The sequence below is a fragment of the Onychostoma macrolepis genome, chromosome 18 (assembly GCF_012432095.1).
Source record: "Onychostoma macrolepis isolate SWU-2019 chromosome 18, ASM1243209v1, whole genome shotgun sequence".
Taxonomy (NCBI): Eukaryota; Metazoa; Chordata; class Actinopteri; order Cypriniformes; family Cyprinidae; genus Onychostoma; species Onychostoma macrolepis.
Genome location: NC_081172.1, coordinates 30,167,602 through 30,179,317, shown reverse-complemented (window position 1 = coordinate 30,179,317; position 11,716 = coordinate 30,167,602).

The window sequence follows — 11,716 nt, the reverse complement described above, 5'->3', positions numbered from 1 at the left end:
AATCGAAACCATAATGATTGTGTTATGCCCTCTCCTGTCAATGTAATTGATTTCTCTTCCTGTTCAGTCATTTGGCTCTAAACACAGAGAGTTTCCTTTTACTTATTTTACTTATTGAGATCTTTTATATAGACCTTTTCCAGAGTAGTTCCACATTTATGCTGCTTTTACGTGCCATCAGAAGTTATTGTAAATATGAGTTAAGTTTCCTAGTCAGAAGTTGGACATAAATGTCCTCTAATTCCGTATTTATTACTGGTGTTTTTTTAATTGTTTTTTTGTTTTTGTTTTTCCACAGCTACTGTACATTGCCTTGTCTTGTTGTGTGATGTGTTTTATGTTTATTAGAGTATCATACTGTTATCTTAGCACTACACTGATGCAAAAATCTATCTAAGTATGAGATCACACTCCACCATTTCTGGGTCCAAATGATCAGTCAGACTCAGATCCCAAAAGCAAATAACAAACAGTGCTAATAAACACTCGCAATATGTTGTAACACTAATGAAAATCCATGATCCTAACATGTATCTCCATACTGAAGTCTCAGTTGGCCAGACAGTGATCCATTTTTTATGAACTGTCAACATATTGGTGCCCAGGATGCTGTGAGCCTGTAGTGTACAGTGATACGGTTTCATCGGGCACATGCGCCTGGCCTGAAGTTAACTTCTGTTCTGTGTTTGTTTATCGGTCTGGCTGGTGGCGCCGATTACAAACGCAGTTAAAGTTAAGGTGATGAGAGTAAGGTGATGAGTAGACTGAAGTTGGGCTCAGGTTGTTGTGCTGTGGGATGTTTCCCATACATTGATTTATTTGTGGCGACCAGCCACAATATCGAAACTGACAGCCACAAATAGATTTTCCAAAAAGGCTTTGACTTCGTTGAATAAACATGAAACATGCATGTGGGTGTTTTTATATCACTGTATCTCTGAAGGAGACCGACTGTCTTGAAAAAAATTATTTGTCATTTTCATTTCATCTTGCCTGTAATGAGTGATAAAGCAGCGTTTGTGAGCTCAGCGCTGCTTTGTGTACAGAAGTTACCATGGAAACCTCTATTTCTGCTGCTCCAAAAGCACCTCCTGCTGGCAGAGAATGAATATGCATTTTCTATAAGCCCGTCTGATTTACGCAACAAACATATTTGACTTGTTATCAGAAATAATCTACTCTAGAGGGACTTTGCTGTTGTTATTGATTCTTTACGGAAGGTTAGTTAGCAAGTTCCGTGGCTAAATGCAGCTAAAGTCTCAGAGAGGGGTGGGGTGAACAGAGCTCATTAGCATTTAAAGGGAAATGCATTGAAACGGGTCGCTGTGAACAGAGGTAAAAATGGTGTTGTTTTACACTACCATTGAGAAATTTTGAAGTATGGTATAGACTTTTTATTAAGACCCTAAAGAATCATATCAACTTGTGGAAAATGGGCATCTGGTGATCCCTTTAAATACTTGTTTAATGACATCTTTTTGTGTGACTGAAGGTGAGTATCACTGATACCAATCCTACTGATGTCTCTAGGAAGTTGTTCTTTTTTCCCCCTAATATATTTAACCATTGATCTATAGGCATTTAACATTACAGTATAATTGTATAAACAGCATAAATTTGAACATTTATTAGACTTTTAAAAATAAGAACTTCTAATTGAAGTGATCTTAAAACAATCTTCACATAAACCCATTATAATAAATGTCATATCTGTGCCCTTCAGCAAGTAGGAAATCTATATAAATAAATTGAATAAAGTTATCAAACTTCATTCTAAATTAAATATAGATGAATTCTTAAGGATACAAAAGTTATTGATTTCCTCCTTTTTGTGCTGTTTCTGCGCTCATTTGTCTAGCGCCTGGTGCTGAGGCGAAGTGGAGTGTGCATCTGAAAAGTCTCCAGTCTGATGTGATAGTAAAGACGTTTTGCATTTAAATAAATTAAATTCTTGTCAATAAATAGAAGACAGAAGCAGCAGTTGTGAGTGGGGTGGCCAACCCTAGCTCCGCCCCTGCGTTAACTGCGTTAAATATTTTTAATGCCATTAAACTGGAAAAATTAATCATCTGTGTTAACACACTAATTTTGACAGCACTAGATAGTATATATTTTAAACCCTGAAAATATATATTTTTTATGTTCCACAGATGAAAGTAAGTCATACAGTTTTGGAACTGTATGCATAGGCGGAGGGTGAACCAACTCCAGGGTAAGGCTAAAAGCAGCCAAATGTATTAAACATCATAAACCTGTCTTTTTAGGCAAGAACCAGACATGGGTGCCATGTAGACTAAAAAATGTTTAATGGGACTGAATTTGTATTTAACATGATTACAATTCAATAAAAACAATAGAAATTGATAATTATATAACATTTCCTAGCATTATTCAAACAGTGAATGAATTATATATAGAAAGTAGCATTATTAATAACTTTGATCTGTCACGAGTTTAAGCACTCTCAAAAAAACAAAACTATCCTTATAATCACTGAAGCTGTATACAATGAATCTCTTACTTACATCGTACGTACATCTGTGCTTTGTTTTTTACGATGAGAGAATTCGCAAGAGTCCGGAATTCAGTCAGCGAACGCGTGTGTACTCAACAAAACTGATGACTCATCTGAACGCCTCTGATTGGCCATTGTATTCCTAAGCTCAACGGAATTGTGTGTGATCGGTTAAAATACACAACACTGTAAAAAATGCCTAAAATGAAATACGGTGCAACATGAGCAGATTTTAATTTAATGCCACAATTGACACGGTCTATTCATATTCACTTTGTTAGCAAGAGACGTAATAGATTTAATTTGTTTGTGCAGGGGCATTTTTGTCCAATTTAGTGCCATTTTTGCCCCAAGTCCCCATGGCCAGGGGAAGACTCCGCCTATGACTGTATGTCAGTTTTGGAGTAAATGATGACAGAATTTTCATTTTTGGGTGAACTGTCCCTTTAAGGAGAAAAATGAGGTGTTCGGGGAACAAAACGCACCTCAGGCACAGAATTGCATTATTGGTGTTGGAGTGCATTGCTGCAGAGCCGAGAGCAAGTCGGGTTTTTAAGCCCATGTAAGACCTGCTGTCCAAACACAAATCCTGACCGCAGGCGTTATTAGATCAAACACACAAAAAAGGGCAAAACCCACACCTGTTCTTGAAGGGCAGGATTGATGATCACAGCTTCAGCCTGACCACAGCAGAACATGTCTCTGCACAGTCCGTTCAATGCACAGCCAATATTTGCCTCACTAAGCAGCTTGGAAGTAAATTAAGTGTTTGGAAATGCGTATGCCTTTGCCATCAGCGATGGAAGCCTTTGCTCTTTATGCTTTCAAGCCTTTACATCCATCTTCTTATTCAGAACAGCAGCAAATACTCTTTGCTCTATCTCTCATACTCACGCACACACACACACATAGTGTAAAGTGCCTCAGACAGCATTGGCCAAAAGTGCACCTGTGGAAAATGCAACAGAAAAGCAAGGAAAGGTTATATATGAGGACGGGGAGATGGAGGAATAGAAGAGCTTGGGGTTCGGTTCATTTTTGCCATCATAAGCACTCTCGGGAGTACAGGTTTTATGCAGTGTGTGTGTGTGTGTGTGTGTGTGTGTGTGAATAATATAAAACGGTTTTGCAGGGCTTTAACTTTACTGTGTGTCGTCAAATCTCGACTGGTTGCTTCACAACCCAGATGTTAAATTGGACATTTTATTGACACTAAAATACAGTTAATAAACCTCCTCTTTGCTATTATAGGGTGTTTTAGCTATTTTGCATTTCCTCAGATTAGAAAATTTTGTATGGTTAATTAAAATAATTTTAAAGGGGTCATCAGATGCCCAGTTTACACAAGTTGATATGATTATTTAGGGTCTTAATGAAAAGTCTATAACATACTTTGGTTAAAATTTCTCAATGGTAGTGTAAAATAACACCCTTTTTACTTTGTCAAAAACAGCTCTTTTCAGAACAAGCCGTTTTGTTACAGGCCACTTTAAATGCTAGTGAGCTCTGCTCACCCCGCCCCTCTCTTCCGTGGGGTGACGGGCAGTTCTCTGAGAGACTGTTTACTTTAGCCACATTTAGCCACGAAACTTGCTAACTAGCATGTTATTAGGAAAGGTGATTTGCATAGATTCATAAAACAAAAAAAACCTTATACTCACTTCTGCTGTAGAGAAGCTGGATCATGAATGATCGCATAATCACATTTAGGTAGATCGGGGGCGCATTCCCTTCAAAAACAAATGTAATCCACTGCATCTTCAGTGGCTCAGATGTCAGGAGTAAATGACGACTGCTATGTTCATTATTACATCCAACAACAATGGCTTAGGAGACATTCTTGTCGACATCTGCTAAGGCAGTGAAACAATGGTGGACTGTTGACAATTCACTCAGGGCGGGTCTAATACCAGTATCAATCAACTATCGTGGGAGGGGCCTGGGTCTGTGTGACATCACACAGATAAGAAGCTGAGAATGGCTTGATATGAGAAAGGGGTAATGATTTTAGGAGATTACAAAAAAAAAAAACACTGGATGGATTTTTATCATTATAGGGTGGTTGTGTACACACACTGCCAACACACATTTATCTTCAACCAACATGTAAAAGTGCATTTCGCATCAGATGACCCCTTTAACACTTATTGGGTCCCACCTGTTTACTGAGGCCCTCTCTGGTGGTCACTGGCCCCTGAATCAGGGACACTGTTTTAGACCTCACTGACAAGCATAAGCCATTGTATGTCTTTCATAAATATAATTACTGTAAAATACTGATCATTATCATTTTGTTATGCTATTATATGTGACCCTGAACTACAAAACCAGTCTTAAGTCGCTGGGGTATATTTGTAACATTAGCCAAAAATACATTGTATGGGTCAAACTCATCAATTTATTCTTTTATGCCAAAAATTATTAGGATATTAAGTAAAGACCATGTCCCATAAAGATATTTTGTACATTTCTTACTGTAAATATATCAAAACTTCATTTTGATTTGTAATTTTAATTTTCTCAACATTTTGATTTTTTTGCACCCTCAGATTCCAGATTTTCAAATAGTTGTATCTCGGCCAAATATTGTACTATCCTAACAAACCATATTTCAATGGAAAGCTCATTTATTCAGCTTTCAGATGGTGTATAAATCTTAAGACTGTATAACACTTAAGACTGGTTTTGTGGTCCAGGGTCACATATGTTATGCTCGTATCTGTTTGTCTCTCAAAGCACATGAATAGTGTTGGCTCTTTACCAGATTTCTACTATTTCTTTAACAAGCAGAATCTCAAACTCAAATTCTTTACAGCAGAATGCGAACAGAGGACTTATATCTGTGAAAATATAAGCTTCCTGTCTGGCCTCTGTCACATGTTGACCCAGTTTCCTTAGTTCTCCTCATTAGTTAATTAGCTCCTCACCTGTTTCTGTTTCCGCTTGATTACGTTTTGTATTTAAAGCCTGTGTTCATCCTTGTTTCTTGGTCTGCTATTATTTGATCAATGTGTTTTGCTACCCCTTGCTCCTGGATGTTCTGTTTCTTGATTTGGATTTTTATTAAAAGACTCTGTTTTTGTTTACGCTCCCACATCGTGCGTTTATTTAGCTAACACACGTAACAGCCTCATACCAATGAAAAATAATTCAGTATACAGCATTTTTTTCACTTCCAGCACTTGTTAATAATTACATATCATATGATTATATTCAAAATTAGTAACCTGTTACTAATTTTGTATATAATCATTTATAAGTGATATGTAATTGTTAACAAGTGCTGGACATGAAACACACATTATATTCAGATGTGCATAATTATTAAGCAGGTTAAATAGGCCAAAAAAAAGAGATTTAGAATAGGGACCAAATCTTTCTCACTATTAAAGGGTTAGTTCACCAAAAAATGAATTAGCCCATGTTTTACTCACCCTCAAAGCATCCTAGGTGTATATGACGTTCTTCTTTCAGACGACTCCAATCGTTGGAGTTATATTAAAAATTATCCTGGCGTTTTTGTAAGAAAAATATCCATGTTTAAATTGTTATAAACATTTTTATCACACTTCCACTGACTGTCATATGTGCAAGCCGTTCCGGCGGATGACGTAGGACGTATGCATCGCGCACGTGCCTGTGAGATATGCTAGTCTCACGAGTTTGTTTACAGGAGCTTACTTTAGCAAAGAAAAAACAGTCTTCTCTTGGCTTATATCTAAATCCTCCGACATTTTTCTTTACAAATCCTCATTTTGTGCTTTTAATTCATGACGGGCGTTTTGTTATGCTGTCTTTCCTCCGTGCTTCCGCATGCTTCACGAATCACCACCACGTGCGCGATGCATACGTCCTACGTCATCCGCCAGAACGGCTTCTGTGTATGACAGTCAGCAGAAGTTAGAAAAAAAGTGTTTATATTGTTTATACCATTTTAAATATGGATATTTTTCTTACAAAAACGCATCGATTCGCTACAGGAGGCCTTTATTCACCCCCCAGAGACGTGTGAGGCACATTTTATTACGGACGCGCGCACTTTATTTCATGTCTTCTGGACTGCTGAACAAAAACACACACCTACTCCCATTCTAACGCTGGGATGAGCCAAGACAATTTTTAATATAACTCCAGTTGGATTCGTCTGAAAGAAGAAAGTCATATACACCTAGGATGCTTTGAGGGTGAGTAAAACATGGGCTAATTTTCATTTTTAAGTGAACTAACCCTTTAACTAGTTGCTTGTTTGCATGCCTGTTATTAACAGATTGGCTGTTACTTACAGTATAAAGCACATATTCTGCATGCATGACCATATTCTACATTCTTAACCCAATGCCTAAACTTAACAACTACCTAATAAGCAGTATACATGAGTTTATTAAGGCAAAAGTCATAGTTAATGGTTTATTAATAGTGAGAACTGGAACATGAAGATTGACCGATTTAACACAATGAAAAGTCAAAAATTAAATGCCCATGAATGCTTTGGAGCACAAAGCATCACAAGCTGATGTGTCAGCAGTTTCCATATGAAATCTCACCCAGCCCTAGAAGTGTACTTGTCTGAAATTTTCTGCAGCACCCTAGAAACCCTGTTTGACCTCTGTTTGAAAACTCCTTATTTGCCCCTATTTTATCACTAATTTGCTTCTATTTCTAATCTAATTTACATGATTTTCTTAGATTTTCCAGTAATTAATCTCACACAGGCCACTGAACTTTCAGTTCAGCCGCTGGTTACACAGGCCTAGTATGAGATATGAAAATGTGATATGTGGATTTAAAGAGGGATGGTTAAAAGAGAAGAAATAGGACAGAAAAACATAAGCAGATGGAATGAAGACTACCTGATTTTTCCCAATCTCCCCTTGGGAGCAGATGTCTTTCCCCCTCCCAGTCTCTCGTCTCCTTCTCTCACTCTTCTCATCCTCATGAGTGATTGCTGTATTTCTGATGTGAAGCCACTCACCCTGCCAAATGAGAACTGTCCTGTTTTCCTTCCCTTCCTCCTTCCATTTTTCTGTGACGTGTATTGCATCTCAGCGTCCACCGCATCAGTTGGTCCTCTCTTGCTCTCTCTGTTCTGATGTTAATCAAACGCTTGCGTCTGCTTCAGTAATAATTGGCTGTAATTGCGCAGTGTGTCTAATTCACAGACTGTGAGGTTTCATTTGCATGGTGATTAGTCAGATTTCTGAAAGTAAAAACTTGATTCCTTCTGTCAGCTGCTCTGTGTGTGTAAAAAAAGATGAAAAGAGTGTGTCTCCTCCGCTTGTGATCATGAAAATATGGTCAGATAACATTTATTTTCCTTCATAGAAATGTGGATGCGTTGAGTCTGTTCCAGAAGTCTTATAAGCCAAATTCTGAGGAAGCATCACATGTTTTCCAATACAAATATCTAAACATTCTTTAAAATCAAGATATATTTGAGAAGAAAATAACATTGGGTATTAAGTCTTGATTTTCTTAAAATGCTATCAAAATCAAGTGAGTTTATGCTTTAAACAAGAATAATCATTTGGTATAAGAAAAACTAAAGTCAAAGAGACAAGAAGTTTGTTTTTCTTATCCCACTGGCAGATATTTTTCTTGTTTTAAGAAAAAAAAATCATCTAATTTTGAGTAGAGTACTTCATTAAAAAGCTAATAAATTTTGTTATATTTGAAAACAACACCATTTAATTCCCATCTGTGTCAGTTTGGATCTGGATTATGGCCACTGAAAATATCCCTATAGTCCCAAGGTAAACTGATTAAGGAAAACGTCTATTATACAAATAAGCATTTAGAACATGCACAGAATTTAAAGGGATAGTATTCAAAAATGACATTCTGTTATCATTTACTCACCTTCATGTTGTTCCAAACATGTATGAGCTTTTCCTCTGTTGAACACAAAAGAAGATATTTTGAACAATGTTGGGTAGATATTTTGAACTTCCATAGGGTAGAGTGGGGAAAAGGCCCCCCACTGTTTTTTTCTCAAAATAACCACAAGATAAAGTCAAGATCAATTTTTTATTGTAATTATGGACTACGTTGACGAGAGTGATGTAGAAGTTTTCACCATGAAGCTTACACTGGTGATGTACCAGAGAGAAAACAGATTTCACAGTAAATGATCTAATTTTCAGCAGTAAGAAAAAAAGTTTTTGAAAGTTTGTTGTTTTGTAGAACATCACAGTTATATATGATGTGACAACAGTTGGGCCTGTAGATAGAGAGTACGTGTTATTTAATAAAAATATAATTATATTTTCAGAATGACATAATTTTTTTCTCAAACATAGTCAGTGGGTTAAAACGCCGCCACGGTGCAATGGCAATTACTCTAGTTATTCTGTTCTGAAAAAATCAAATCTTTTTTTTTCCATCAAATATATTCTAACTAGTTGGTTGAATCAAAATATTTGGACTTTATATTTAAAAATGACCTCAAGTTAGTATCAGGTAGCTAGTTAGCTAGCCAGTTAGCATAAGCTAACTTTTTTTTTTTTTGCTTCTTCAAATAGGCTATTACAATTTTGTAATCCATACAAGCATTTTGCGTACTTGGTTTATTTTTGGTATTTGGTATTGGCTTTGGTATATTTTTTCATAATGTGCAAGTCAATGGCTTTTGTGCTCAACAGAAGAAACAAATTCATACAGGTTTGGGAAAACTTGAGGGTGAGTAAGTGATGACAAAATATTCATTTTTGCATGAACTATCCCTTTAAGTTCTGACATAATAATGTTTTTTTTTTTTTTCATTGGCTTATTCCAGTTAACCCACAAAAGAAGATATTTTGAACAATGTTGGTAACCATGAAACAAACACCAAAAGTATGTTTTTTGTTTTTTTGTTATTGTATGTGTAGTTGTTGCCTTTTCAAGATTCCTCGGAATCAGTCTCTTCCACTTATGTAGGGAGTCTAGGTTTGAACGTCTTTCTCTTGACTGGATATCTTTGTATGCTTTCTGAATTGGCTGTTAACTTCCTGTAAATCATTATTTAGTCTGGTCGAGATCTCAAAAAAGAGAGCTGTTAAAATATTTCATCTTCCACCCATCTACTGCGGTGGATTTGTTTTTCTGCCTCCTGCCGTTCCGGGTCCGTCAACTTCCCGTGTCGTACGGACAACATTTAAGGCTATTTTCACAAAGTTACTGTTGCTAAATGTTTCCTCTGCATCTAAAAAGCTATTTTATCAGCATGGCATTTGAGTCTTCCTGTTTGTACTTTTGGGCTTTTACCTCAGCTATTGTAAACATCTCAGCTCTGTAAACGTAGTAGTTATGTTGCGCTATAGACGTCAGTTCATTTTGTTTATGTTTGAGAAAGACTGCATTTTGTATGTGTATTAAAAAAATAAAATCAAACTCTCCTGACACCATCTCTATCATGTGCCTCGTGAAGTAATTAGCAGTCGTTCTCACTCTCATTAGCTGCAGAATCAAACCCTCATGCCTTTATCAAGGCTTTATTTTCTCATTAAAACTGAGCTGCCTCTTATTGAGCTGTATGTTGAGAAACAGTCATCATGGTGGCTCATGGGATCATATTGATGTGCTGTTAAAAAACGTCATACGGTTAGCTTGAAAATGTATAAGTATATTCAAAACTACTCAAATGTCTTTTAATTTTTTATTATGATTTTAAGATCTTAAAAACTATTAAATGTTTCTAGAAATATTAAATATCACATGTAAATTTAAAAGCTATCAATCTCTTTCTCCATATATATATTGTGACGGGAGGAGCCAACGACAGACACAGTGGGTGTGGCGTCAGGCCTCGGAGAGGCTTTTATTAACAAAATAAAGTGTCCAGGGAAGAAGTGTCCAAAATAAACAGGGGTCTGGTGTCCTCGTCGTGCTGCGGGGCTCGTGAAGGAGGGCAGTGTTCCAGGAGGAAGGGTCCAGGAAGGGCGGAGTCCGCGGCCGCACGCGCTCCCACTCGGGTCCGGGCGCGAGGCGGCGGCTTCATCACAGCGGCTCTTACACGTCGTCCACGGCCTTTGGTAGGACTTGTACGGCCCGACATCCTGGTCCGACGGCCGTGTCTGGTGCGGCTTTCGTCCGGACCGCGGGTTCGGCAGCTCACGTCTTCGGTGGCGCGGAAGTCCCTCGCTCCCTTCCTGGACCCACGAGGACACCAGCGTGCATGCACGGGGAAGAGACCGGTCTCTCGAGGAGAGGCGCTGGGCATTTAACAGCGGCGGTGATGAGGCTTCATTCAGTCCAGCTGTGCCTCATCACACGCCGCCAGCCAGCGTTGATCCCACGCCTCCTCTCATCCACCCACTCCAGTCGGGAGCCTGGTGAAGGCGGCGAATAAGGGACGGGTGGTGATGATAATGAGGGGAGGGCCACTGATCCGTCACAATATATATATATAATTTTATCATTATTATTCATATTTAGCATTATATCTGAATAATTGTGAATACAAATTATTTTTCTATGAACTGAGTGAAAATGCTATTTTTACTGAATTTCTAATGTATCTTCAATCAAAATAATGGTACATGATATAATATAATAGTCACGATCCTCTCTGGATCCAGGGAAACGAGGGATAACCAAAACGTAGATTTTATTTTCAACTCAGGAGACACGGAACATCCAAACAGACAATTTGACATTTAACAGCTGACGTGGAGACAGGGAAACACAGGGCTTATAAACAGAAGGAAATCAAACGAGGAGAACTGTAACAGGTGGGGAACAAATCAAACACTGCTGGAGACTAAAGAACTCATAATGACAGGAACAGGAACAGGAACAAACCAAATATGGGCACGAGAGGGGAAACAAGACAGGACTGACATTACTCCCCCCTCCCGGAAGGCGCGTCCCGCGCCTAGCAACATCCAACGGGGAGGGGGGGGGGCGCTCTGGAGGCCTCTAGGGACCAGGAGACACAGACGGCCTCCAGGGCGGCGCCCATTCCGGGAGTCAGGGGGGTCAGGGGAGTCCGGCGGCCATGGCGGATCTGCCTCTGAGACCTCGGCCCCAGCCCCCACCTCGGCCTCTCTGGCCGGAGCCCTACCCCCAAAAATTTCCTGGGGAAATTAGAGGTGGTCTTGGGCTGGGTTTCAGGGGAAGTGGACTCTAGGGAGCACCTTCGTGGCGCAGGCACTGGGAGGAGCTCTGGCAGCGCAGAGCTGGACGGGACCAGCGGGAACTCTTGGGAGCGCCTTCGTGGCGCAG